General features: G+C 41.0%; 1 protein-coding gene across 4 annotated transcripts in view; it reads right to left on the bottom strand.

Annotated features, from left to right (window-relative positions):
- The window catches only part of LOC124613192, a 409,752-nt gene that overhangs the window by 338,020 nt on the left and 46,997 nt on the right, over positions 1–24,735 (bottom strand). The window lies entirely within an intron of this gene.

Below are 24,735 nucleotides of genomic sequence, written 5' to 3'. Positions count from 1 at the left end.
AAGCACGTCATGTTGGGCAACTTCCTCAGCAACTTGGTGTTCCAACTGTTTCTTGGCCACAGTTTGTCCATGGTCTTTCATGCAGACAGACAGCTTGTCGGTTGTCATGCCCACATAGAATGCAGCTAGGTGGTTCAGCTTATCTTGTAAATCACATGACTGGTTTCACAGGTAGCTGTGCCTTTGATAGAATAGGTGATGTTTGTGACTGGACTGGAATAGGTGGTGGAGGGAGGATGTATGGGACAGGTCTTGCATCTAGGTCTATTACAGGGATATGAGCCATCAAGTAAGGGTTGGGAGCAGAGGTTGCACAGGGATGAACAGGTATATTGCATAGGTTCGGTGGATGGCAGGATACCACTGTTGGATGGGTGGGAAGCATAGTGGGCAGGACATTTCTCATTTCAGGGCACAACGAGAGGTAGTCAAAACCCTGGTGGAGAATGTAATTCAGTTGCTTCATTCTTGGGTGGTACTGGGTTACAAGGGGAATGCTCCTCTGTGCCACATGGTGAGACTTTGGAAGGTGGTGTGAGACTGGAAAGATAAGGCATGGGATATTTGTTTTTGTACAAGGTTGGGGGAATAATTACAGTCTGTGAAGGCTTCAGTGAGACCTTCAGCACGTTTCGAGATGGACTGCTTGACAGTAGAGATGCAACTGCCGTGGGTGGCTAGGCTGTAAGGAAGGGACATCTTGGTATGGAATGGGGGGCAGCTGTCAAAGTTGAGGTATTGTCGGTCTGGTGGTTGGTAGGTTTGATACGGATGGAGGTACTGATGTAGCCATGTTTGAGATGGAGTTCAGCCTTGCAGAAGGTGACTTGTTGGGTTGAGGAGGACCTGTTGAAGCAAATGGGGGAGAAGGTGTTGAGATGCTGGCGGAATGTAGATAGGGTGTCCTCACCCTTGATCCACATCACAAAGATGTCATCAGTGAATCTGAACCAGGTGAGGGATTTGGGATTCTGGGTGATTAGAAAGGATTCCTCTAGATGGGCGGTGAATAGGTTGGCATAGGATGGTGCCATGCAGGTGCCCATTGCAAAACCATGCATTTTTAGTAGGTGATGTCTTCAAAGGAGAATTAATTGTAGGTGAGGATATAGTTGGTCATGGTGACTAGGAAGGAGGTTTTAGGTTCAGAATCCATTGGGAATAGGGAAACATAGTGTTCAATAGTGGCAAGGCCATGGGCATTAGGTATGTTAGTGTAAAGGGAGGTGGCATCAATAGTGACGAGCAGAGCACCATGTGGTAAAGGAGTGCGAACTGTGGAGTGTCAGTGCCGGAAATGGTTGATATCTTTTATATAGGAGGATGGGTTGCAGTTAATAGACTGAAGGTGTTTGCCTACACCAGCAGAGACTCTCTCAGTGGAGGCACAGTAACTAGCCACAATGGGGCATCCTGGGTGGTTGCGTTTATGGACCTTAGGTAGCATGCAGAATGTAGGAGTGCAGGGAGTGGACTCCATGGAGAGGTTCTGGGATGAGCCAAGGGATTTGAGGAGGGACTGGAGGTCCTGGTGGATTTCTGGAATGGGCAGAGTTTGTAAGTGAATGAATCTCGAAGTTGGTGAAGTCCTTCTGCCAGGCAATCCTTGCACTTCAGAGCCCACCTAGCTCCTTTCTTGCTCCCATTCCAGCACTATACAGCCCTGTGTTCCTCCAATCCACCAATAGTCTTTTTACTTCTCTCCTCCCCCCCCTTCCCCCCTCCCATCCCCTTCCCCGTGTCTGACTCCCGACTGCACCTAGCTGACACCCCCCCCCCCCCAAAAAATCCCTGTATGCTTGCACAAGCAGCACTTTAACATCCTCCACCCTCACCCTGTTATCCCTCCCCTCCCTGCACCTGACCAGCCTCCTGCTTACATCCACCATCCAGTTGCTCCTTCCATCATGCATTGCTGCTCACAGTCTAGCCTTGGCAGCCAAAGACTGTGGTCATGTGTGTGTGTGTGTGTGTGTGTGTGTGTGTGTGTGTGTGTGTGTGTGTGTGTGTTATCTATTTTGATGAAGGCCTATTTAGTCAAAAGCTTTGTTTGACAGTCTTTTTGTTGTGTCCATCTGCAATTCAGCATCTCCACTATATGGTGAAAGGCATCAAATCCATTGTCAAACCTATCCCAATATGACACACTACAACATCTGCTGTTACATGTACATGAACAACTGACACAATGGCTGTATTTGTATTTACTTACACATTTATTTGACTTGGAAAGATTAGAGCCTTCAGACCAACTCTTACATCTAATCAGGCATCCTTTATGAGTTGACATTTCAATATGCAGAATGAGAGTTATAAACAGTCATAATAATAATAATAATAATAATAATGAATGTGTAGTGTGCTAACATTATTTTTATTGTGTTAAGTAATTTCCTCATTTTGTTTCTTTAAGATGTAAGTTATGACACACTAACAGAAAGGCATGGCAGCAGTACGGACAGAGTCAGATGTCGAAAATAAACTGATTGGCCTGGTTTAGAGTGAGAAATATTGGGGAAGTAAACAGTGGGGATGGAAGAAAGAAAACAAAAATAGATATTGATGAATGAAAGCATGGATAGTGTTGGCAGTGTGACACAAATACTGGTTTTCTGTTGGACAAAAGGGAAGTGTAGCTATACATAACACTCTAGGGGAGAGAGGCATGCGTCTACATCTCCTTATATGCCCACAACAAAAGTAATTTGTATAGTAAGAAAATAATAATGTAAAATAACATCTAACATACATATTCAGACATTGTGCATTTGCTCTAGCCATATTGAGGGACTGCACACATCTTCAGTATGGGGCAGTGGTCTTGGTGACTTAGAAAACAGAAATAACTGCTGCAATGCAGTAAGCTCAAGGAATCCTCAGAACCTTAGGCCCCCTACAAAACCTTTCACCTGACTCCATCAACCTCCTGACCCCACCGACACCCCGCACCCCTACCTTCTACCTTCTTCCTAAAATTCACAAACCCAATCATCCCGGCAGCCCCATTGTAGCTGGTTACCAAGCCCCCACAGAACGTATCTCTGCCTATGTAGATCAACACCTTCAACCCATTATGTGCAGTCTCCCATCCTTCATCAAAGACACCAACCACTTTCTCGAACGCCTGGAATCCTTACCCAATCCGTTACCCCCAGAAACCATCCTTGTAACCATTGATGCCACTTCCTTATACACAAATATCCCGCACGTCCAGAGCCTCGCTGCGATGGAGCACTTCCTTTCACGCCGATCACCTGCCACCCTACCTAAAACCTCTTTCCTCATTACCTTAGCCAGCTTCATCCTGACCCACAACTTCTTCACTTTTGAAGGCCAGACATACCAACAATTAAAGGGAACAGCCATGGGTACCAGGATGGCCCCTTCGTACGCCAAGCTATTCATGGGTTGCTTAGAGGAAGCCTTCTTGGTTACCCAGGCCTGCCAACCCAAAGTTTGGCACAGATTTATTGATGGCATCTTCATGATCTGGACTCACAGTGAAGAAGAACTCCAGAATTTCCTCTCCAACCTCAACTCCTTTGGTTCCATCAGATTCACCTGGTCCTACTCCAAATCCCATGCCACTTTCCTTGATGTTGACCTCCACCTGTCCAATGGCCAGCTTCACACGTCCGTCCACATCAAACCCACCAACAAGCAACAGTACCTCCATTACGACAGCTGCCACCCATTCCAAATCAAACGGTCCCTTCCCTACAGCCTAGGTCTTCGTGGCAAACGAATCTGCTCCAGTCCGGAATCCCTGAAGCATTACACCAACAACCTGAAAACAGCTTTCGCATCCCGCAACTACCCTCCCGAGCTGGTACAGAAGCAAATAACCAGAGCCACTTCCTCATCCTCACAAACCCAGAACCTCCCACAGAAGAACCACAAAAGTGCCCCACTTGTGACAGGATACTTTCCGGGACTGGATCAGACTCTGAATGTGGCTCTCCAGCAGGGATACGACTTCCTCAAATCCTGCCCTGAAATGAGATCCATCCTTCATGAAATCCTCCCCGCTCCACCAAGAGTGTCTTTCCGCCGTCCACCTAACCTTCGTAACCTCTTAGTTCATCCATATGAAATCCCCAAACCACCTTCCCTACCCTCTGGCTCCTACCCTTGTAACTGCCCCCGGTGTAAAACCTGTCCCATGCACCCTCCCACCACCACCTACTCCAGTCCTGTAACGCGGAAGGTGTAGACGATCAAAGGCAGAGCCACGTGTGAAAGCACCCACGTGATCTACCAACTGACCTGTCTACACTGTGACACATTCTATGTGGAAATGACCAGCAACAAACTGTACATTCGCATGAATGGACACAGGCAGACAGTGTTTGTTGGTAATGAGGATCACCCTGTGGCTAAACATGCCTTGGTGCACGGCCAGCACATCTTGGCACAGTGTTACACCGTCCGGGTTATCTGGATACTTCCCACTAACACCAACCTATCCGAACTCCGGAGATGGGAACTTGCTCTTCAATATATCCTCTCATCCCGTTATCCACCAGGCCTCAATCTCCGCTAATTTCAAGTTGCCGCCACTCATACCTCACCTGTCATTCAACAACATCTTTGCCTCTGCACTTCTGCCTCGACTGACCTCTCTGCCCAAACTCTTTGTCTTTAAATATGTCTGCTTGTGTCTGTAAATGTGTGGATATATATATAAAAAAACAAAGATGATGTGACTTACCATACGAAAGCGCTGGCAGGTTGATAGAAACACAAACAGATACACACATACACACAAAATTCAAGCTTTCGCAACAAACTGTTGCCTCATCAGGAAAGAGGGAAGGAGAGGGAAAGACGAAAGGAAATGGGTTTTAAGAGAGAGGGTAAGGAGTCATTCCCATTCCAATCCCGGGAGCGGAAAGACTTACCTTAGGGGGAAAAAAGGACGGGTATACACACACACACACACACACACACACACACACACACACACACACACACACACATACATATCCATCCACACATATACAGACACAAGCAGACATATTTAAAGACAAAGGGTTTATGCGTGTGTGTGTGTGTGTGTGTGTGTGTGTGTGTGTGTGTGTGTGTCCTTTTCTGGTGAAAGCTTTGGCCAAAAGTCTTTTTGTTGTGCCTGTCTGCAACTCAATGTGTCATCTTTACAGTGAGTAGCATTCTATCTTTTTCCTTATATTGTTGATCTTCCAACCCAGATTTTCCATTGTTCAGCTTACTGATTTCTCTCCCCCACAAGATCTACAATGAATCTAAGTGAAAATGTGGCTGAACTATGTTGTTTTATGAGTTCCAAAATTTGCTTTTTCCTGTTTAAATTGTCATCAGTGTGGACACCAAAGGAGTTTTTAAGTTTCCACCGATTTCTTATTTCCTCACCATATGTTAAGCTTATCATTGGTGTAGTACCCATTGATGTGCAGAACTGAATATGTTGCATCTTTTTAAAAACTGAGAGAGAGTGTAAGAGAGACCATTCACAGAAAAGCAGTCAATGCAATTTTTAAAAACATTGTTTACTATTTCTTTTGCTTCTATATGTAATGCTTGGATTGATTACAATACTATCACAACCCGCAAAAAATAACTAATTCTGCTTGTTGTATATTAGACAGAATGCTTGTTGTATATTAGACAGAAGATTATTTACATAAATGAAGAACAATAATGTACATAAGATAGAGCCTTGAGGAACCTTATATGTAATAGCTCCCCATGCAGAACTACATCTACAGACTCTATTGGTGGAACTACTAAGGACAACTTTCTGAATTCTTTTGGTTAGATATGACATTATCCAATGGTTGGCTATACCATCAAATCCACAAAACTTCAATTTATCTAAGAGAATAATGTATCACACAGTCCTATCACCTATTATCAACACAGATCAATCTACTGATACACTGATGCCTTAGACAGGTCACGAAAATACCAACTGGCACTATTTTGTTGTCTAATGCTTGCAAAATTTGGTGAGTGAACATGTAAACAGCATTCTCAGTAGAGCAACTCTTCTGAAACCCAAAGTGGGATTTGCTGGGGATATTATTATTGCTAAGGTGAGATGCTATTCTAGAATACATCAACTTCTCAAAAATTTTAGAAAATGATTTCAACAGTGAAACTGACTTCTCTCCTATCACCTACTATCAATAAATATCATCAGTCTGCTGATACAATATTGCATTTTCAATGATAATATTTTGCTACGGAGAAATGTTTACATCCAACATCTTAAGTTAATCTGTCTTGAACATTTCTAATTTATGGTAGTAGTAAATTACCAGACACAGGATGGCAGGATATTCATTTCTTGGTCTAGCAGACATGATGTTTACATACTGTTATGAGAACCATGGACCTTGCCGTTGGTGGGGAGTCTTGCGTGCCTCAGCGATACAGATAGCTGTACCGTAGGTACAACCACAATGGAGGGGTATCTGTTGAGAGGCCAGACAACGTGTGGTTCCTGAAGAGGGGCAGCAGCCTTTACAGTAGTTGCAAGGGCAACAGTCTGGATGATTGACTCATCTGGCCTTGTAACAATAACCAAAACGGCCTTGCTGTGCTGGTACTGCGAACGGCTGAAAGCAAGGGGAAACTACAGCCGTAATTTTTCCCGAGGGCACACAGCTTTTACTGTATGATTAAATGATGATGGCGTCCTCTTGGGTAAAACATTCCGGAGGTAAAATACTCCCCCATTTGGATCTCCGGGCGGGGACTACTCAAGAGGATGTCGTTATCAGGAGAAAGAATACTGGCGTTCTACGGATCAGAGCGTGGAATGTCAGATCCCTTAATCGGGCAGGTAGGTTAGAAAATTTAAAAAGGGAAATGGATAGGTTAAAGTTAGATAAAGCGGGAATTAGTGAAGTTCGGTGGCAGGAGGAACAAGACTTCTGGTCAGCTGACTACAGGGTTATAAACACAAAGTCAAATAGGGGTAATGCAGGAGTAGGTTTAATAATGAATAGGAAAATAGGAATGCGGGTAAGCTACTACAAACAGCATAGTGAACGCATTATTGTCGCCAAGATAGACACAAAGCCCATGCCTACTACAGTAGTACAAGTGTATATGCCAACTAGCTCTGCAGATGACTAATAAATTGAAGAAATGTATGATGAAATAAAAGAAATTATTCAGATAGTGAAGGGAGACGAAAATTTAATAGTCATGGGTGACTGGAATTCGAGTGTAGGAAAAGGGAGAGCAGGAAATGTAGTAGGTGAATATGGACTGGGGCTAAGAAATGAAAGAGGAAGCCACCTGGTAGAATTTTGCACAGGGCACAACTTAATCATAGCTAACACTTGGTTTAAGAATCATGATAGAAGGTTGTATACATGGAAGAACCCTGGAGATACTAAAAGGTATCAGACAGATTACATAATGGTAAGACAGAGATTTAGGAACCAGGTTTTAAATTGTAAGACATTTCCAGGGGCAGATGTGGACTCTGACCACAATCTATTGGTTATGACCTGTAGATTAAAACTGAAGAAACTGCAAAAAGGTGGGAATTTAAGGAAATGGGACCTGGATAAAATGACTAAACCAGAGGTTGTACAGAGTTTCAGGGAGAGCATAAGGGAACAAGTGACAGGAATGGGGGAAAGAAATACAGTAGAAGAAGAATGGGTAGCTTTGAGGGATGAAGTAGTGAAGGCAGCAGAGGATCAAGTAGGTAAAAATACGAGGGCTAGTAGAAATCCTTGGGTAACAGAAGAGATATTGAATTTAATTGATGAAAGGAGAAAATATAAAAATGCAGTAAATGAAGCAGGCAAAAAGGAGTACAAACGTCTCAAAAATGAGATCGACAGGAAGTGCAAAATGGCTAAGCAGCGATGGCTAGAGGACAAATGTAAGGATGCAGAGGCTTATCTCACTAGGGGTAAGATAGATACTGTCTACAGGAAAATTAAAGAGACCTTTGGAGATAAGAGAACCACTTGTATGAACATCAAGAGCTCAGATGGAAACCCAGTTCTAAGCAAAGAAGGGAAAGCAGAAAGGTGGAAGGAGTATATAGAGGGTCTATACAGGGGCGATGCACTTGAGGACAATATTATGGAAATGGAAGAGGATGTAGATGAAGATGAAATGGGAGATACAATACTGCGTGAAGAGTTTGACAGAGCACTGAAAGACCTTAGTCGAAACAAGGCCCCCGGAGTAGACAACATTCCATTGGAACTACTGACGGCCTTGGGAGAGCCAGTCCTAACAAAACTCTACCATCTGGTGAGCAAGATGTATGAGACAGGCGAAATACCCTCAAACTTCAAGAAGAATATAATAATTCCAATCCCACAGAAAGCAGGTGTTGACAGATGTGAAAATTACCGAACAATCAGTTTAATAAGTCACAGCTGCAAAATACTAACGCGAATTCTTTACAGACGAATGGAAAAACTAGTAGAAGCCGACCTTGGGGAAGATCAGTTTGGATTCCGTAGAAATACTGGAACACGTGAGGCAATACTGACCTTACGACTTATCTTAGAAGAAAGATTAAGGAAAGGCAAACCTACGTTTCTAGCATTTGTAGACTTAGAGAAAGCTTTTGACAATGTTGACTGGAATATTCTCTTTCAAATTCTGAAGGTGGCAGGGGTAAAATACAGGGAGCAAAAGGCTATTTACAATTTGTACAGAAACCAGATGGCAGTTATAAGAGTTGAGGAGCATGAAAGGGAAGCAGTAGTTGGGAAGGGAGTGAGACAGGGTTGTAGCCTCTCCCCAATGTTATTCAATCTGTATATTGAGCAAGCAGTGAAGGAAACAAAAGAAAAATTCGGAGTAGGTATTAAAATTCATGGACAAGAAATAAAAATGTTGAGGTTCGCCGATGACATTGTAATTCTGTCAGAGACAGCAAAGGACTTGGAAGAGCAGTTGAACGGAATGGATGGTGTCTTGAAAGGAGGATACAAGATGAACATCAACAAAAGCAAAACGAGGATAATGGAATGTAGTCGAATTAAGTCGGGTGATGTTGAGGTATTAGATTAGGAAATGAGACACTTAAAGCAGTAAAGGAGTTTTGCTATTTGGGGACCAAAATAACTGATGATGGTCGAAGTAGAGAGGATATCAAATGTAGACTGGCAATGGCAAGGAAAGTGTTTCTGAAGAAGAGAAATTTGTTAACATCGAGTATAGATTTAAGTGTCAGGAAGTCATTTCTGAAAGTATTTGTATGGAGTGTAGCCATGTATGGAAGTGAAACATGGACGGTAAATAGTTTGGACAAGAAGAGAATAGAAGCTTTCGAAATGTGGTGCTACAGAAGAATGCTGAAGATTAGATGGGTAGATCACATAACTAATGAGGAAGTATTGAATAGGATTGGGGAGAAGAGAAGTTTGTGGCACAACTTGACCAGAAGAAGGGATCGGTTGGTAGGACATGTTCTGAGACATCAAGGGATCACCAATTTAGTATTGGAGGGCAGCGTGGAGGATAAAAATCGTAGGGGGAAACCAAGAGATGAATACACTAAGCAGATTCAGAAGGATGTAGGTTGCAGTAGGTACTGGGAGAAGAAGAAGCTTGCACAGTATAGAGTAGCAGGGAGAGCTGCATCAAACCAGTCTCAGGACTGAAGACAACAACAACAACAACAACAACATGAGAATAGTAATATCAAAATGTACTCAAGAGGTAGAAGAAATGTGAGTTATCCAACCTTAGTTGCTTTTTACCATCATCTTGTGGAGACTAAATCTATAGCACAATAATGAAGTAAATAGAACAAGAGAAGATCATGCTTCCTGTCTGGTCAAATCCAACCTAACTGAGTACAGGAAGGACTGGCGTGAGCAAACACCCTTATGTTGCGTGCATATTTTACTTATGTGTTCAATGCTAGCTTGACTCATTTTGAGTTTTTACTATTTGTGTCATTCTGAACTACATCACAGTATTAAAGGTTTGGCAGAACTACACACTGAACGAATTTATGTTTGGTTTGAGGTGGGAATATTTTTCTAACTTTTTGAATTGCATTTAGGCAAGCTGCAACAGTTTGTTCTTCCTAATTTAGATGCTCATCCAAGATTATGTCAAGGTCTTTTACAGTTTATGTCAAGGTCTTTTACAGTTTTTTGAAACAGTAATTGCATCTGAAAAGTATGGGGGGATTGATTCATAAAAACTTCCACTGATTAACTTTTGGTAAGATATGAGGATGATCTGTGACTTCTTAGGGTGTTAAACAAGGTTTTGTATTCACTGAGATACTAAAAAAAAAGTCATCATTTATATTGCACTTGGCAAGAGGACTGTTCTTAGGGCTCACATTTATGTACAAATGGCTAGTATCAGCATATAAGAAGTGGTTAGAAGACTGAGTATCGCTGAATACAACTAGAGAGGCAATGGGCCAAAGAAAGAAACTTGGGGGATTACACAGAGAACATTTTTCCATGGTGACTTCTCCGACCCACAGGTGGCTCATTGATATCTGTTTTTCAAGTGGCTGCTCAACCACAGTTTCAGTATCCAGCAGTGATTCAGATTTTCCACCCAACCCAGATATCAATATGGAGGAAAGGTCAGAAATACTTGGGCTTCATAACAGGGCTGCAGCTCACTTCTGCAGATGGCACCTACAGAGGTGCAGGCATGTCGCATGGGCAGATCCACTGATGTGAGAATACTAGTACATACTATCGTCCTGCATTTCCTTAGTCTCACTATTTCACTAATGCCTTTAGTAGATGCCATTGATTAGTAGTGTGATTGACTTTGACTGAGTTTATATTTTTGATTCAGATTGCTCCCTGGACTGTTTGTGCATGCTTACAGTGACCTTTATTATGATCTGCACTTTGCTTCTGGCTAGCTATTCACTCCCTGAACTCCACCAGCACTAACTAAAGGAATCGCCTGTTTGTTCCACCGGTCTCTGCGTCACCGTCAGTGCAAGTGATCATATACTGTGTTTTACATGTGCACAGTAGGAAAGAAAATGGCAATGAGGATTTTTTCATCGTGAAACTATCCACCGTGAAGTTAGGAGGCTGAGATCCTAAGATGCTGGTGCAAACACCTGCAGCAACAGCAAGAAAACAGTGGAAATTCCAACAGCAGCATCAGAAATTGCTGTTACACCTACAGTAAAACCAATAACATTCTGCAGCTGCAGCATCATTGCTTCTCCTTCTGCCATTCACTTGCTTTAGCAAGGCAAACAAGAGTTGGGACGTGTAGTTACAATATGTTGCTCTTCACTGCAGGGCATGTCAAATAACTGATCCAGAACATCAAAATGCACTCTTACTGTCTTCTAGTAACAAACTGTACAGGCTGTGCAAAACCTATGCCCACTCTTGGACCCCAGTAGTTTGAGCTTTTATGATGTTCGTGGTTTACCAACCATTATCACCACCAAACCCACTTAGTTGCAAGTAGACTCAAATTTAATCAATGTGCTAAGCAACATATGAAAACATATTTTGTATTCACTGAGATACTAAAAAAAAAGTTCGAAAGGTTCTCGGAATCACCAAGAGAGATCAGTGCTAGTGCGAATTGTTCGTGTGATATTCAGTGAACTGTTGCCTGTAAACACGTGCCACAGCAGTGCTCTTGGAAGAGAGCTGTGGGGGTGGCGTGGCTCTGTTGTTGTTGCCACGTAGTGATTTGCGAAGATGGAAAAAAATAGAGATTCAAGCAGTGATTAAGTATTTTGTAAAGAAAGGTATGAAAGCAAAGGATATTCATGCCCATTTCCATAATACGCTGGGGGACTCTGCTCCTTCATATTCAACTGTTGCCATGTGGACATATGGATTTAAATTTGGTTGGGAGAGCTTAGATGATGATCTGCGCAGTGGTCAGCCAAGATGTGTCACTACTCCAGAAATCACTGCAAAAGTGCACAAAATGGTCATGGAGGATCACCAATTGAAAGTGCGTGAAATTGCTCAAGCTTGCCAGATATCACCTGAAAGGGTACATCATGTTTTAAGTGAAGAATTAGAAATGAAAAAATTATCTGCAAGATGGGTGGCACAACTCTCAATGCTAGATCAAAAATGCATGAGAATGGACACACTAGAACAATGTTTGGTCAATTTTAGGAGAAACGAAGAAGATTTTTTTGTGCTGGTTTGTGACCACAGATGAAACTTGGGTGCTCTACTATACCCCAGAGACAAAACAACAGTCAAAGCAGTAGAAACATGCTGATTCTCTGCCACCAAAGAAAGCAAAGACAATTCCTTCAGCAGGAAAGGTCATGGCATCAGTGTTTTGGGATGGGAAGGGGATTCTGTTTGTAGATTCTCCCCCCATTGGGCAAAAAATTACTGGAGATTACTATGCTACCTGCCTGGACAAATCGCAACAAAAGATACGCGAGGAAAGGCCAGGTTTAGCAAGGAAGAAAGTCATCTTCCATCAAGACACTGCGCACCTGCACACATGTGCCATCGCCATGGCAAAATTACACGAACTAAGGCTAAGGTATGAACAGTTGCCACACCCGCCTTATTCACCTGATATTGCTCCATCAGACTTCCATCTCTTCCCAAAACTGAAAATTTTTCTTGGTGGACAAAGACACTTCAAACGAAGAACTGAGAGCATGGGTTGACAACTAATTTGCAGGCCTGAAGGAAACTCATTTTTGAGATGGGTTCAAGGTACTGGAACATCGTTGGACCAAGTGCATTAATCTACAAGGAGACTACATTGAAAAATAAAAAAAGTTTCAGTAACATAAGTACTTTTTTTCTATTCTATTCCAAGAGCTTTTCAAACCACCCTCATACAAGTGAAAACATACCTGGTGTGGGCTGCTGACTTGCAAGGCTTAGCACACAGGTGTGATTTTTCTGTAATCAGTATTGCACATTGCATGTGGAATAATTAACCCATGATATTGTTATATGTCTCATTCCTGATAAGAGACATAGTAGTTGCCACTGTGTGCTACAATCAAAAGACGACATCCAATCAATGTCATCACCTGATTTACCAAACACCCATTCATCTGGTAGTCCATCAAAATGTGATCATAGACAATACAGTGGTTAGCGATACCTCATCCTTGGGAGACGTGCACAAACAGAAGCACTTTATGTGCCGTCATTGTGTCCCAATGTGAAAGGAAGCTCATACAAGTTTCCCCCTTGTTGTGAAAGAGTCCTAGAAAAGTTTGTGCAATAAAGTCATGTCCATATAAAGACCCAAGGCATCAATAGCATTATTGTCCCTTCCATTACATCACTGGTTTACGTACCACAAACTGGGGCATCTAACAAGTGTCTGCCTTTGCTTGTGAGTGGCAGCAGCAGCAGCAGCAGCAGCAGCAGCAGCAGCAAATGATACTTTTCCAGTGCCAATATTGGCAGTAGACAGGATGCAGATGTGCATATTGCTGCTGGACATTAATGAAGCAACGGCACATTTCTTGTTGGACAAAGGTGCAGGTGTGTGTGCGATTAATGTGGACACATACTGGTGCATCAGCTCCCCACAGCTGTGGTACCCTCAGAGCCATGTGGTGAAGTACAATGGACAGTTGATTCCATTGCAGAGTCAGATTATAGTCCAAGCTAAGTATCAAAATTAAGCTTGGCAACTAACCTTGTTAGTAGTCAACTCTTGGATGACAAATAACATTTTTGGCTGAAATACTTTTGTGCTTTTTGCTTTCCAATTTCAAGACCAAGTGAATCTAGTTTCAACTGTGATACTATTCACAGAACTTGATATGTTATGTGTGCAAAATAAGCAACTTTACATCAGGTCGTACATCAGGTTTCCATGGCCACATATCCGTAACACAGACAGTAAAGGCTAAGTTTTGTAGTCACATGTGCTGCCTTCCACTGTGTGTGATCAAGTTAGGTAGTTTGCAACATCATCTAGCCAGTGGGCCACACTCACAGCAGTAGTTCAGAAGTCAAACAGATCACTTAGAATACGTGGGAATTTTAAGTCTACTGTACCATCAAAATTCTGTCAAATGTGCATTGGATGGACAAAATGTAAGAAAAAAGAGAAATAAAAGGTGCGTGTTATTGTAATAGTCCAAAGAAGCCGTTTCTAGAAAGTTCTTCATAATTAAGTGTGTGTCTGATGTTAAGAATGCTTTTACTTTTCTTCTGGAAGCAAAAAGCTACAGATGTATTTTCTTGTAGAGGTTTATGAATGTAAGTGTCTTTTCACAATAAACATATTAAAAGTAATTGTGTGTTCCTTCATTTCATCTCTCCTTACCTCCCCCCCCCCCCCCCCCCCACACACACACACACACACACAAGAAATGAAAATAATAATATAAGAATCTAGAAGGGAGATTCTTATAGCCATCTACTTTTTGTTTGTCATAATGGCACATGGGCAGCCACTATGTTAAACTTCACCTGACAAGATAAGTGTCGGAAATAGTTTCAATCAATTTTGCATAATATTGAAAGTCGTAATATTAAATTCAGACTGATTACAATATGAATTTAAATGAGAATAAAAGTTCAAAGCTCTAGCCTGGATCAGTAATATCATCTTTGCTCAATAACAGTGAGACAACAGCTTTCATTAAAAGCGAGATTAATTTCTATTGAAATACTTAAAATCATTTTACCATTCGGTGAGACAACAGCTTTCATTAAAAGTGAAATTAATTTTTATTGAAATACTTAAAATCAGTTCACCATTAAAATCACGTCAGAACAAGATATTGTCATTATGAACATTGCCACAATATAGTTACATAGGTGGTCGATCATCTCCCTCCATAGAATTGTTTTGTTCTGGGCAATATCGATACAATTTTTTAACAAGCCGCTTGTATGGTATATGCTGGGGGCAGTTTTGTATTGGGAAGCAAACTTCCAAAAAGAACTCATTTAATCTGTTTTTGCCATTTCATTGTTACCAGCATATGAAACAAGCTGTTCATGTGAATGTGGAAAAACCCATGCAGAAAATTATTGACACACTGAATTAAAGAAGGGAGCGATAATATAATTGCCACCCAAACATTTTGCATCTTGAATCAGATGATATATGTATTAAATAACTGATGTATGTCACGATAATTATTGTCCGTTTTCTTTTCCATGTCAACCAAAGATAGGCCCTAATGGAAAAATACATCAATGGAGAGTATTCTTGGCGGCAATAAAGACAACACAAGCACAAAGGAACATTAAATATTACAGCAAAAGAAAAGAAAATAAGATGTGTGTAAGTCACAGTAACAAATCCAGGTAAGGGCAAGAGTTAGTGGATAAGAAGAAGAAGATATGTAGAAGATTTACTAATTGCTATGGCTACATGCGAAGATCATATAAAAGTAATATAGGAACTTCTCACAAAATTCACCAGTGCTACTGTGACACCTAATCCAATAAAGTCAAAGTTTGTTAGGACCTAAGTAAAGTTTTTGGGATATATCAAACAAAAGAATAGTTCCTGACCTGAAAAAGCTAAATGCAATTTGTGAATTTCTGCCACCACAAAAAGGAAACAATTAAAAGCTTTCATCGGGCAGGTATCTTTTTTTGCTGGTTTGCGGATGATCAACTGTTGAATAACAAGGAGCTACAGAAACTTTTACATAAAAACACATCGTGGATCAGGATGGCAGAATGCCAACATGCATTCAATAGTATCAAAAATGCTTTAATACAATGTAAAGTGGAAATCAATAATGGGCTAAGTGCCAAAACACTGATTCTGAGTTATTCAGTTTTTTTTTGGACAAAAATATTGTAATGGAAAAATCTGAACAATATTTTTTATTTGTTGTGTACAGTGAGAGTGATACAATTATTGCAAAAATGTTTTAAGTTCCCTTCATTTTGTCAATGAAAATAAATATATTATTCCGAACATACTAAATGCTATACAGTTATCAGCAAAAACGAGATATGTGCCAATGAAAGAAATCTCAAGCATTTATCAGTTCTTTTAATAATAAATATTTTACAGATACACTACCCTATGATTAAACTCTTTTTAATAATATATTTAGTTTTACAGAGTAAAAGCAATTTTAATTGATCAACTGTTTGAAAAATGTTCTATTATCTACTTTCAGATATGGTAGCATCTGTTGCAGATCCTTTTTCTTTTCATTGTTGTGATGGGAAAATGAAGTTCTTTATTATATCAGTGGTAACCCCTTTCTTGAAAATATGGTAGGTGCTCCATCCTTCAAGTTCGGTGAACACTGTTCTCGTCTTCATGATGCCAGGAACACTATTTTTCACTTGAATCTAACAACACTTTTTTTTTATCAAAAAAGTCTTCAGGCTGAAGGATAGTAACTGTGAATGGATTGTTAGGTGTCGCATTCTCTGTAAGTTTTACAAGGTCCTTAGGTACTCGACAGCCTTCCAGTCTCTTACGTTTCTCAATGTGGTAAAAATCTCTGTCCATGATATAAATGAATGGCCAGAGACCAAAAATTTATGATTTGTCTCATCATACTTTCCTAAAGCAGTCAGATAAATCCAAAGAAAAAGCATAATTTTATTCTTGATCTGTTCAATGCAGTTATGAGAGCAGATGTTAAGCCTCCATTTCCTACAACACTCTGGTCTCCTACGTGCTTTAAGGAGGCATGAAGCAATTTCATTGCTGCCCCTGCCTCATGCCACAAAAACATTAGCCCCGTATTGTTGTCGCCAACATGCACACACAGATTGTAGCACGAGAGCTGACGTGAATAATACATCTGACTGTGGTTTAGAGAAGGCAAAGATAACAATTGTTCATAATGTATCGAACACACAGTCACATCATTATTAGAGAGCTGAGAAGATATAGTATCTTCTTCCACTGCTTCTCTTGCTTTCTCAGCTTTTTTTTGTGCTGTATTTCTAAAGCAGTTTTTTCTTTTCTGTTGCCAGGTTTTGCCGACAGCTCAACTGATAGAAAGTCACATTTAGAGCAAGTGGTCGATGGAATGAAATTTGCGGGAAATTATTTTTAAATAATTTATAATAAAACTTACATGTAGTTTTGGAGTCTGAATTTCTATCCTTAAAGGTATGGTAAAGCCTGCTGACATTCAAATCTTGGCTCAAATACTCCTTGTTATTATTTCTTCTTCTGTAATGACTCTCATTCCTTAGAAATAAGTTGACTGTCTCCAAAATAAGCTTCTCATCTGCTTCTGTCAATTTATTTCTTTGTGCTTTATTACCCCACTTTTCTGTGAACACTATTTCACCTTTCTTTTTTGCCGACAAGAGTTTCGATTCTGCATTTTTTACTGCGAAAACATGCATAAAAGTGTTCTTACAGACCTTTCCATCTGGTAATGAGTAACAAACTGTAGCTTGCTGCCTGCTGTCATTGGTGTCTTCATACTGACCATGACACCTTCTTTTCACACTTTTAATGATCATCAAACACATCAAATAGGCGTTTTGTTTCACATGGTCTTTGAGGGCTTTTAACAGAACTTTTCTTTGTTTACATGGGACACAAGCACACGAATGTTTGCACTTGCAGCTGAATTGAAGTAAGACAGGATACACATTTATTTAGTCATCACACAAACTAGTAACCTGATAACTAATTCCTTTGTAAAAATTCCACAAAACCACCAAATATTACATAATAACATAACATATTGGTAATGAATAAATAATACACACTTCTTCTGCAGCTTCAGTTTTTCCTTCAACCAACAAGCTTCTACTGTTCACGTAAGATTTTCCTTCACTTCTTAAAAGCTTTCTTTCATCCGAACTGATTCTTCCTTCTTCCTCTTCCTGCATGTATCACTGTGTAGATTCATCGTTTTCACAAAGTGCTTTCGTGAGTTTAACAAACAAAACAAACTGATAGTGTGTGGCTGTAGAGAACTGTCACAGACAATACTCTCAAACAATGCCAAAACTTTGTGGAACTTATCCCACTTTAGCCTCTCCTGTGGACTGGCACACACAGCTAATGGCATCTGACAGGCCTTGTACACACTATTAGAAATGATCATAGCAATTATCCCACTTTCCAGGTTGTTGGCAATGACACTTAGTACAGTTTCTTGAGTCAAGCCAAAAAAATTTTTTTTTGACACACAGCCCGTTATTGATTTCCTCTCTACACATTCAAATATACCAAAACATTCAGATATGAACCAAGACTTTTGTCTAGTGACTGATGCCTCCTTTTGTGGTTTGGGAGCTTGTCTGTTTCAAACAGACAAAATGCAAGGTGGAAAGGATACAAGTAATAGGTTTTGATAGCTGCATACTCTCACATTGCAAGAGGTCATACTATACAACAGAGATCGAAGTCTCGGTAATCGTGTGGGCACTGAAGAAGTTCTGCTATTATGCATATGGCAAACGCATAAAAGTCTTTTGTGACCACCAATTGCTCAGCTTCTTACTATTTTGTAAATTGTTACATGCAGGACTAGCTTGATGGGCATTAGTCTTGCAGGATTATGACCTGGAAATAAACCACATAAACAATAGTGACAATGTGGTAGCAGGTGAGTTACCACAACTGCAACAGAGGCTCCTGAAATTTAGGGAACTGTTGGAAAAGAAAAAAAAAATGCGAATATAAAGTGCTGCTGATAACAACGATCAGTGATACAGACTACAATATGCATACATGTGTCAAAATATGAGCCAACTACAGCAAGCAGAAAAATGGAAAGAAATCTTTCAGAACTGGCAGGAAATCTGGGTAATGAACTAGCCCAATATTTTAAGATTGAAGATGACATCCTTTTCTATTGTAAGGAAACTGACGAGAATACTTGATGTGTTTGTATCACTTCCAATTCATTACAAAGCGTAATATGGTACACCCAGAATACATGGGGCACTTCCGCGTACAAAAATGTACATGGAAAATTGCTGGGTACTATTACTTCCCCAACCTTAAAAGCCGGTATACATGCTGTTGAGAATTTGTACCATTTGTCAAAAGGTGAAACATGTAACCATCTCCACCAAAGCAGAATTGCATCCAGTAATACCTACTAACCCCTCAAACTTACATCAGTTGATATATGTAGACACAAACCAATCACCCATTGGGGTGTAGAATACATTATTTGTGTGTTCAGTTACACCTGAGGAATTGTCCAAAATTATAAATAAATATTCAGTGGGTGCTCATGATATACCAGATACTATCCAAGAGCAACATTTATTGAGGATCCAACAGCAGGCATGGTAAATTCATCACTTGAGAGAGAGAGAGTGGTGTATTTCCAAATAGTCTAAAAATTCCAAAAGAAGGGTACCAAATGAGAAATTGTTAATTATAGGCCAGTTTCAGTTTTGTCAGCCTTCAGCAAAACTATGGAAAAAATCGTCCTTAGAAGATTAACAGCCTTCTTAAATAAAGAATGACCGATAAAGTGACTCATGACATGGGTTTAGAGCTGTAAACTCAACCCAGTGAGTAATTTTTGCCTTTTTAAATGAAACACTAACAGCAGCAGATGATAAGTGACATATATATTCAGGAGGATTTAAAGTGGGAGCTGCACCTTCACAATCTAAAAAAAAAAAAAACTGTCCATTTTTGAAAATATAATGTAATTGTATAGATAAAAAAATCTATTCACCAAGTGGCAGCAGGAGAACACACATATAAAGGTGTTAAAGTTTGCAAGCTTTCAGAGCCTGTGGCTCCTTCTTCGGGTAGAAGGGCTGAAGGTGAAAGGTGAAAGAAAAGGGTGAAGGAAACGGACTGATGATCCTTAGGAACACGGGCAGAGTTAGGAAAAGTCACCCACAACCTCAAGTCAGGGGAGATTTACTGGACAGGCTGAGAAGGAAAGACTTGATTGTTGAGGACTACACAAAAAACTGAATACACTTACACACACACTTAGGATTCTCACTCAAAATACAAAGCTACTAACTGGTGGTGACAATGTATCATTGCAGTATGCAGTTACTACTAATGTACAGAATAAATTTCTTGGTAAATTCTACAATTTAAAAAAAAAAATTAAAATACAGGAGAAGATATCAGACTGGTACAGAAAGCCAAATACAGGGATCACTGTAGATCTGTTTTTTAAAAAGCTGAAAATACTACCATTATCTAACTTGTATATTCATGAAATACTAATTTTTACAAAAGGGAGCATCTTAAAAAAGAAAACACACTCAAAAATAACTATGGTCGTGTAAGTGAGTCGTGCTTGTGTGAATGTATGTGTGTGTGTGTGTGTGTGTGTGTGTCAGTGGTTCCGAACGGGTGGTCCGCGGACCCCTGGGGTCCGCGAGTTATGCCAGAGGGGTCCGCAAGATGCTATTTGAATAAAAAATATAAAAAATATATTAAATATATTTTGCATGATAACAGATTTTTTTTTGTTTTGGCCGCTCAATATTTTTTCAATAATGAATATATCAATGTTTTTTCTGAGTACCAAAAACAGAAAACGTATAAAAAGTCTCTTAATTTTACTTTTTTAGGTACTAGATATTGTGATACAACAAGGTACCAATCATGTTCGATGAGGGGGTCCTCGAGAAAATTTTGTTGGGAACCCCTGGTGTGTGTTAACTGCTTTAGAAGAAGATCTTTCAATTGAAAGCTAATGTGTTAAGCAATCTTTTTGTTGTGCCTGTCTGCAAGTCAACATCTCCTCTATATGGTGAGTAGTAATCTAGCCTTTTCATAATACTGTCATTATTCCAACCTGGATTTTCCAATGTTCGATAGCTATGATATACTAGTGTATGAAATTAGACAGAAGCTGAACCTATACATAAACTCAGTAAGTACAAATTTTTGCAAAAGAACCATATATCATATTGGAGTCACGTTATACATTGATGGAAAAAAAACTGCAGTACTAAGAAGGAGTTGTGCGACAAACAAAAGTTGGTAGGCATGTTTCTACATCCAAAAGATGATGTCTACTTACATTTCGTGGCAGTCACATAAGAGTAGCGTTAGTAGTGCCACTATGAGGATGCAATTAAGATTTGCTTTAAATACAACGTGTAACAGCCATGAGCGTTAGTTACCTCTGAGGCTGGATGTGTTGCGTTGATGCTAGTCATGAAGCCTTTAAGGTGACAAAGCCACCATTATCAACACCTCACTGAGTTGAGGTCATGTAATAGGGCTATGAGAAGCCGGATGTTCATTCTGCTATATTGCAGAAAGACCTGGCAGGAATACAGCCACTGTTAATGACTGCTGGCAGTGGTGGTCACAAGAATGTATGAGCACAGTAAGACCAGGCTTTGGACAGCTACGTGACACTACCGAGAGGGAAGACCATCATGTTTGGTGTAAGATTCTGGCACATCATACTGCATCTGCAGCAGCAATTTGTGCAACAGTTACACAACGACCTGTAACAAATCGATTACTTCAAGGACAGTTCTGAGCCAGACATCCTGTAGCATGCCAAGCAAGAGCTCATTGGAAGGCAGAGTGGAAGTCTGTTGTATTTTTTTGATGAAAGCTGGTTCTGTCTTGGTGCCAGTGACGGCCATGAGTTGGTTAGAAAGATGTCAGTTGATGCTCTGCAACCAACCTATCTATGTGCTAGACAAACTGGATCTACACCTGGGGTTATGGTCTGAAGTGTGATTTCGTATGGCAGCAGGATCACTCTCTTAGTTATCCCATGTAACCTGACTGCAAATTTACACGTCAATCTGGTGCTTCAATCTGTTGCGCTGCCATTTGGTAACTGTATCCCAGGGTGTGACTTCAAAACAGGATAACACTCGCCCACATACCACTGTTGTAACCCAACAAGCTCTGCACAATTCAAGCACATATAGGACATCATCAGACAACTCCAGCATCATCCACAAAAAGAATTAACTGTCCCTGTATTGGCCATCCAAGTGCAACAGGCATGGAACTTCATCCCACAAACTGACATCTGGTACCTGTATAACACAATGCATGGACGTTTACATGCTTGCATTCAAAATTCTGGCAGTTACACTGGTTATTACTGTACCAGCATTTCATATTTGCAATGGCTTATCTCACACTTACATTAACCTGTGATCTTGTAATGTTAATCACTTAAATATGTAAATATGTTACCTAGACAAATGAATTCCCAAAATTTCAGTAATGTAAATTCATTTATTTATTTTTTTCTTATGTTGTGATTTTTTTTTGTCAGTGAATAACTACATGCTTTCTTACTTAAAATGCATACCAACATTAAATACATTTAAGGCACTTGTTTTATTCTTTCTCTTGCGGAATTATTTTAATAGGAACAAGGGACCAATGACCTAGCAGTTCGGTCCCTTCTCCCTCTTTAAACAAACCAACCAACCAACATATAAGGCAATGTTAAAACAGTTCTTGCTTGACCACTGCTTCTATTCTGTTCCTGCATTTCTGGATCATCATAGTAAGTAAACCTCATTTACCAAATACTGTTAATTGTATATTATTTCACTTCATACTATAATTTACTTTGACAATGTAGGAAAAGACAGATTGCTACTTACCACAAAGAAGACACAAGTTGCAGAAACGCACACTTAAAAGGCACTCACATAGTTTTTGGCTGCAGCCTTCATCAGTAAAAGAGACACACATGCCATTCACACATACAAGCAAGCACACCTCACGCATACATGACCACCACCCCCAGCATCTTGGGCCAGAATGCAACTACCATGTGGGATGCAAGCAGCAATCTGGAGGTGGTAGGGAAGGGGAAGGGATAGTAGTGTATGGGTGGGGAGAGAGACGAATGCTGCCTAGTGGAGTGTGCAGGGACTAGATTGCCAAAAGGTGCAATGTCAGGAGGTTGTGGGGCAGGGAGGTGGGGAAAAAAGGAGCAAAGAAACAGACGAGTGGGGAAAGGTGGGCAGATGCATTGGCAGAGGGCTGGAAATAACAAGGGTGGGAGATGCGAATGGGGAGGAGATAATATGACAGATGGGGTGGAAACTGTTGGGTGGAGGGCATTGGGACAGTGTGTTACCATAGGTTGAGACCAGGATAATTATGGGAGTGGAGATTGTGTTGTAAGGATCGCTCCCATCTGTGCAGTTCAGAAAAGTTGGTGATGGAGGAAGGATCCAGATGGCACAGGTAGAGAAGCAGCCATTGAAATAAAGTGTGTGATGTTCAGCTGCATGTTGTGCCTTAGGGTAGTCTACTTTGTTCTTAGCCACAGTTTGGAAGTGGCCGTTCATCCTTGTGAACAGCTGGTTGATAGTCATACCAACATAAAAAGCTGTGCAATGAATGCAGCAGAGGTGGTAAATGACACGGCTGCTTTCACAGGTGGCCCAGCCCCTGATGGGGTATAATAAACCTGTGACAGGAGTGAAATAGGAAGTGCTGGGGGTGGATTGGGCAGGTTTTGCACTTGGGTCTTCCAGAGGGATATGATCCTTATGTCAAGAGGTTGGGATTGAGAGTGGCATAAGGATGGACTAGGATGTTGTAGAAGTTGGGTGGGCAAAGGAAAACTGCTTTAGGAGGGATAGGAAATATCTTGGTTAGGATGTTCCTCATTTCAGCGAACAATGATAGGTAACCAAAAGCCTGGTGAAGGATGTCGTTGGGGACAATCCTTTGTGGCTGGTTCTTGGGGGTTGTGGGAGGATTGGGGGGTATGAGGGGAAATGGCACTGGAGATCTATTTGCAGATTAGGTCTTGGGGCCAGTGCCTGTCTGTGAAAGCCTTAGTGAGATCCTCAGCATACTGGACAAGGGAGTTTTTGTCACTGCAGATGCACCGTCCCTGGGTGGCTATGCTGTATGGAGGGCATTTTTTCATGTGAAAGGGATGACAGCTGTCAAAATGTAGGTACTGTTGGTGGTTGGTGGATTTAATGTGGACAGAGGTGCAGACGGGGCCATCAGAATGGAAGTGGTCAACACCTAGGAAGGTGGCATGCTGGTTTGAGGAGGACCATGTGAAGCAAATAGGGGAGATGGTGTTGAGGTTGCGAAGGAACAAAAGTAGAGCATCTTGGCCCTGAGTCCAGATCATCATGATATCATCAATGAACCTGAACCAGACAAGGGGGTTTGGTGTTTTGGGAGGCTTGGAAAGTCTCCTCTACATGGCCCATAAGAAAGTTGGCATAGGAGGATGCCATGCAGGTGCTCACAGCTGTGCCGTGGATTCGTTTACATACCTACCCTTCAAATGAGAAGTACTGGTGGGTTACGGTAAAGTTAGTAAGGTGTATGAGGAATGAGGTACAGGGTTTGGATGTTGGGAAAGGAAGTGTTCAATAGTTGTAAGACCAGTCATGAAGGATGTGGGTGTAAAGGAAAGTGGCGTCAACATTGACAAGTAGGGATCCAGGAGGTAAAGGGGTGGGGATGGTGGAGAGTCGATGAAAGAAGTGGTTGGTGTCTGATGTGGGAGGCTAGATTATGGGCAATAGGTTGGAGGAGATGGTCAATGAGGGCTGAAATTCTTTCAGTGGGAGCACAACAACCAGCCACAATTGGGCGTCCAGGATTGTTGGGTTTGTGGATTTTGGGGGGCATGTAAAAGGTGGGTGAGTGGGGTGTCATAGGGGTGAGGAGAGAAAAGGATTCAGAGGAGATGTTCTGGGAACGGCATAAGACTTTAAGCAGAGATTGGAGTTGTGTTGGACTTCTGGGATGTGATCACTCTGGCAGAGTTCATAGGTGGAGGACTCAGATAACTGGCATAGGCCTTCTGCCAGGTAGTGACTGCAATTCATAACATAGGTCTTTGACAAATTCAGGATGGTTAAATTTGGGTGTAGGGCTAAAGGTGAG

The sequence above is a fragment of the Schistocerca americana genome, chromosome 4 (genome assembly GCF_021461395.2).
Source record: "Schistocerca americana isolate TAMUIC-IGC-003095 chromosome 4, iqSchAmer2.1, whole genome shotgun sequence".
Taxonomy (NCBI): domain Eukaryota; kingdom Metazoa; phylum Arthropoda; class Insecta; order Orthoptera; family Acrididae; genus Schistocerca; species Schistocerca americana.
This window is presented reverse-complemented; position numbering and strand designations above follow the sequence as displayed.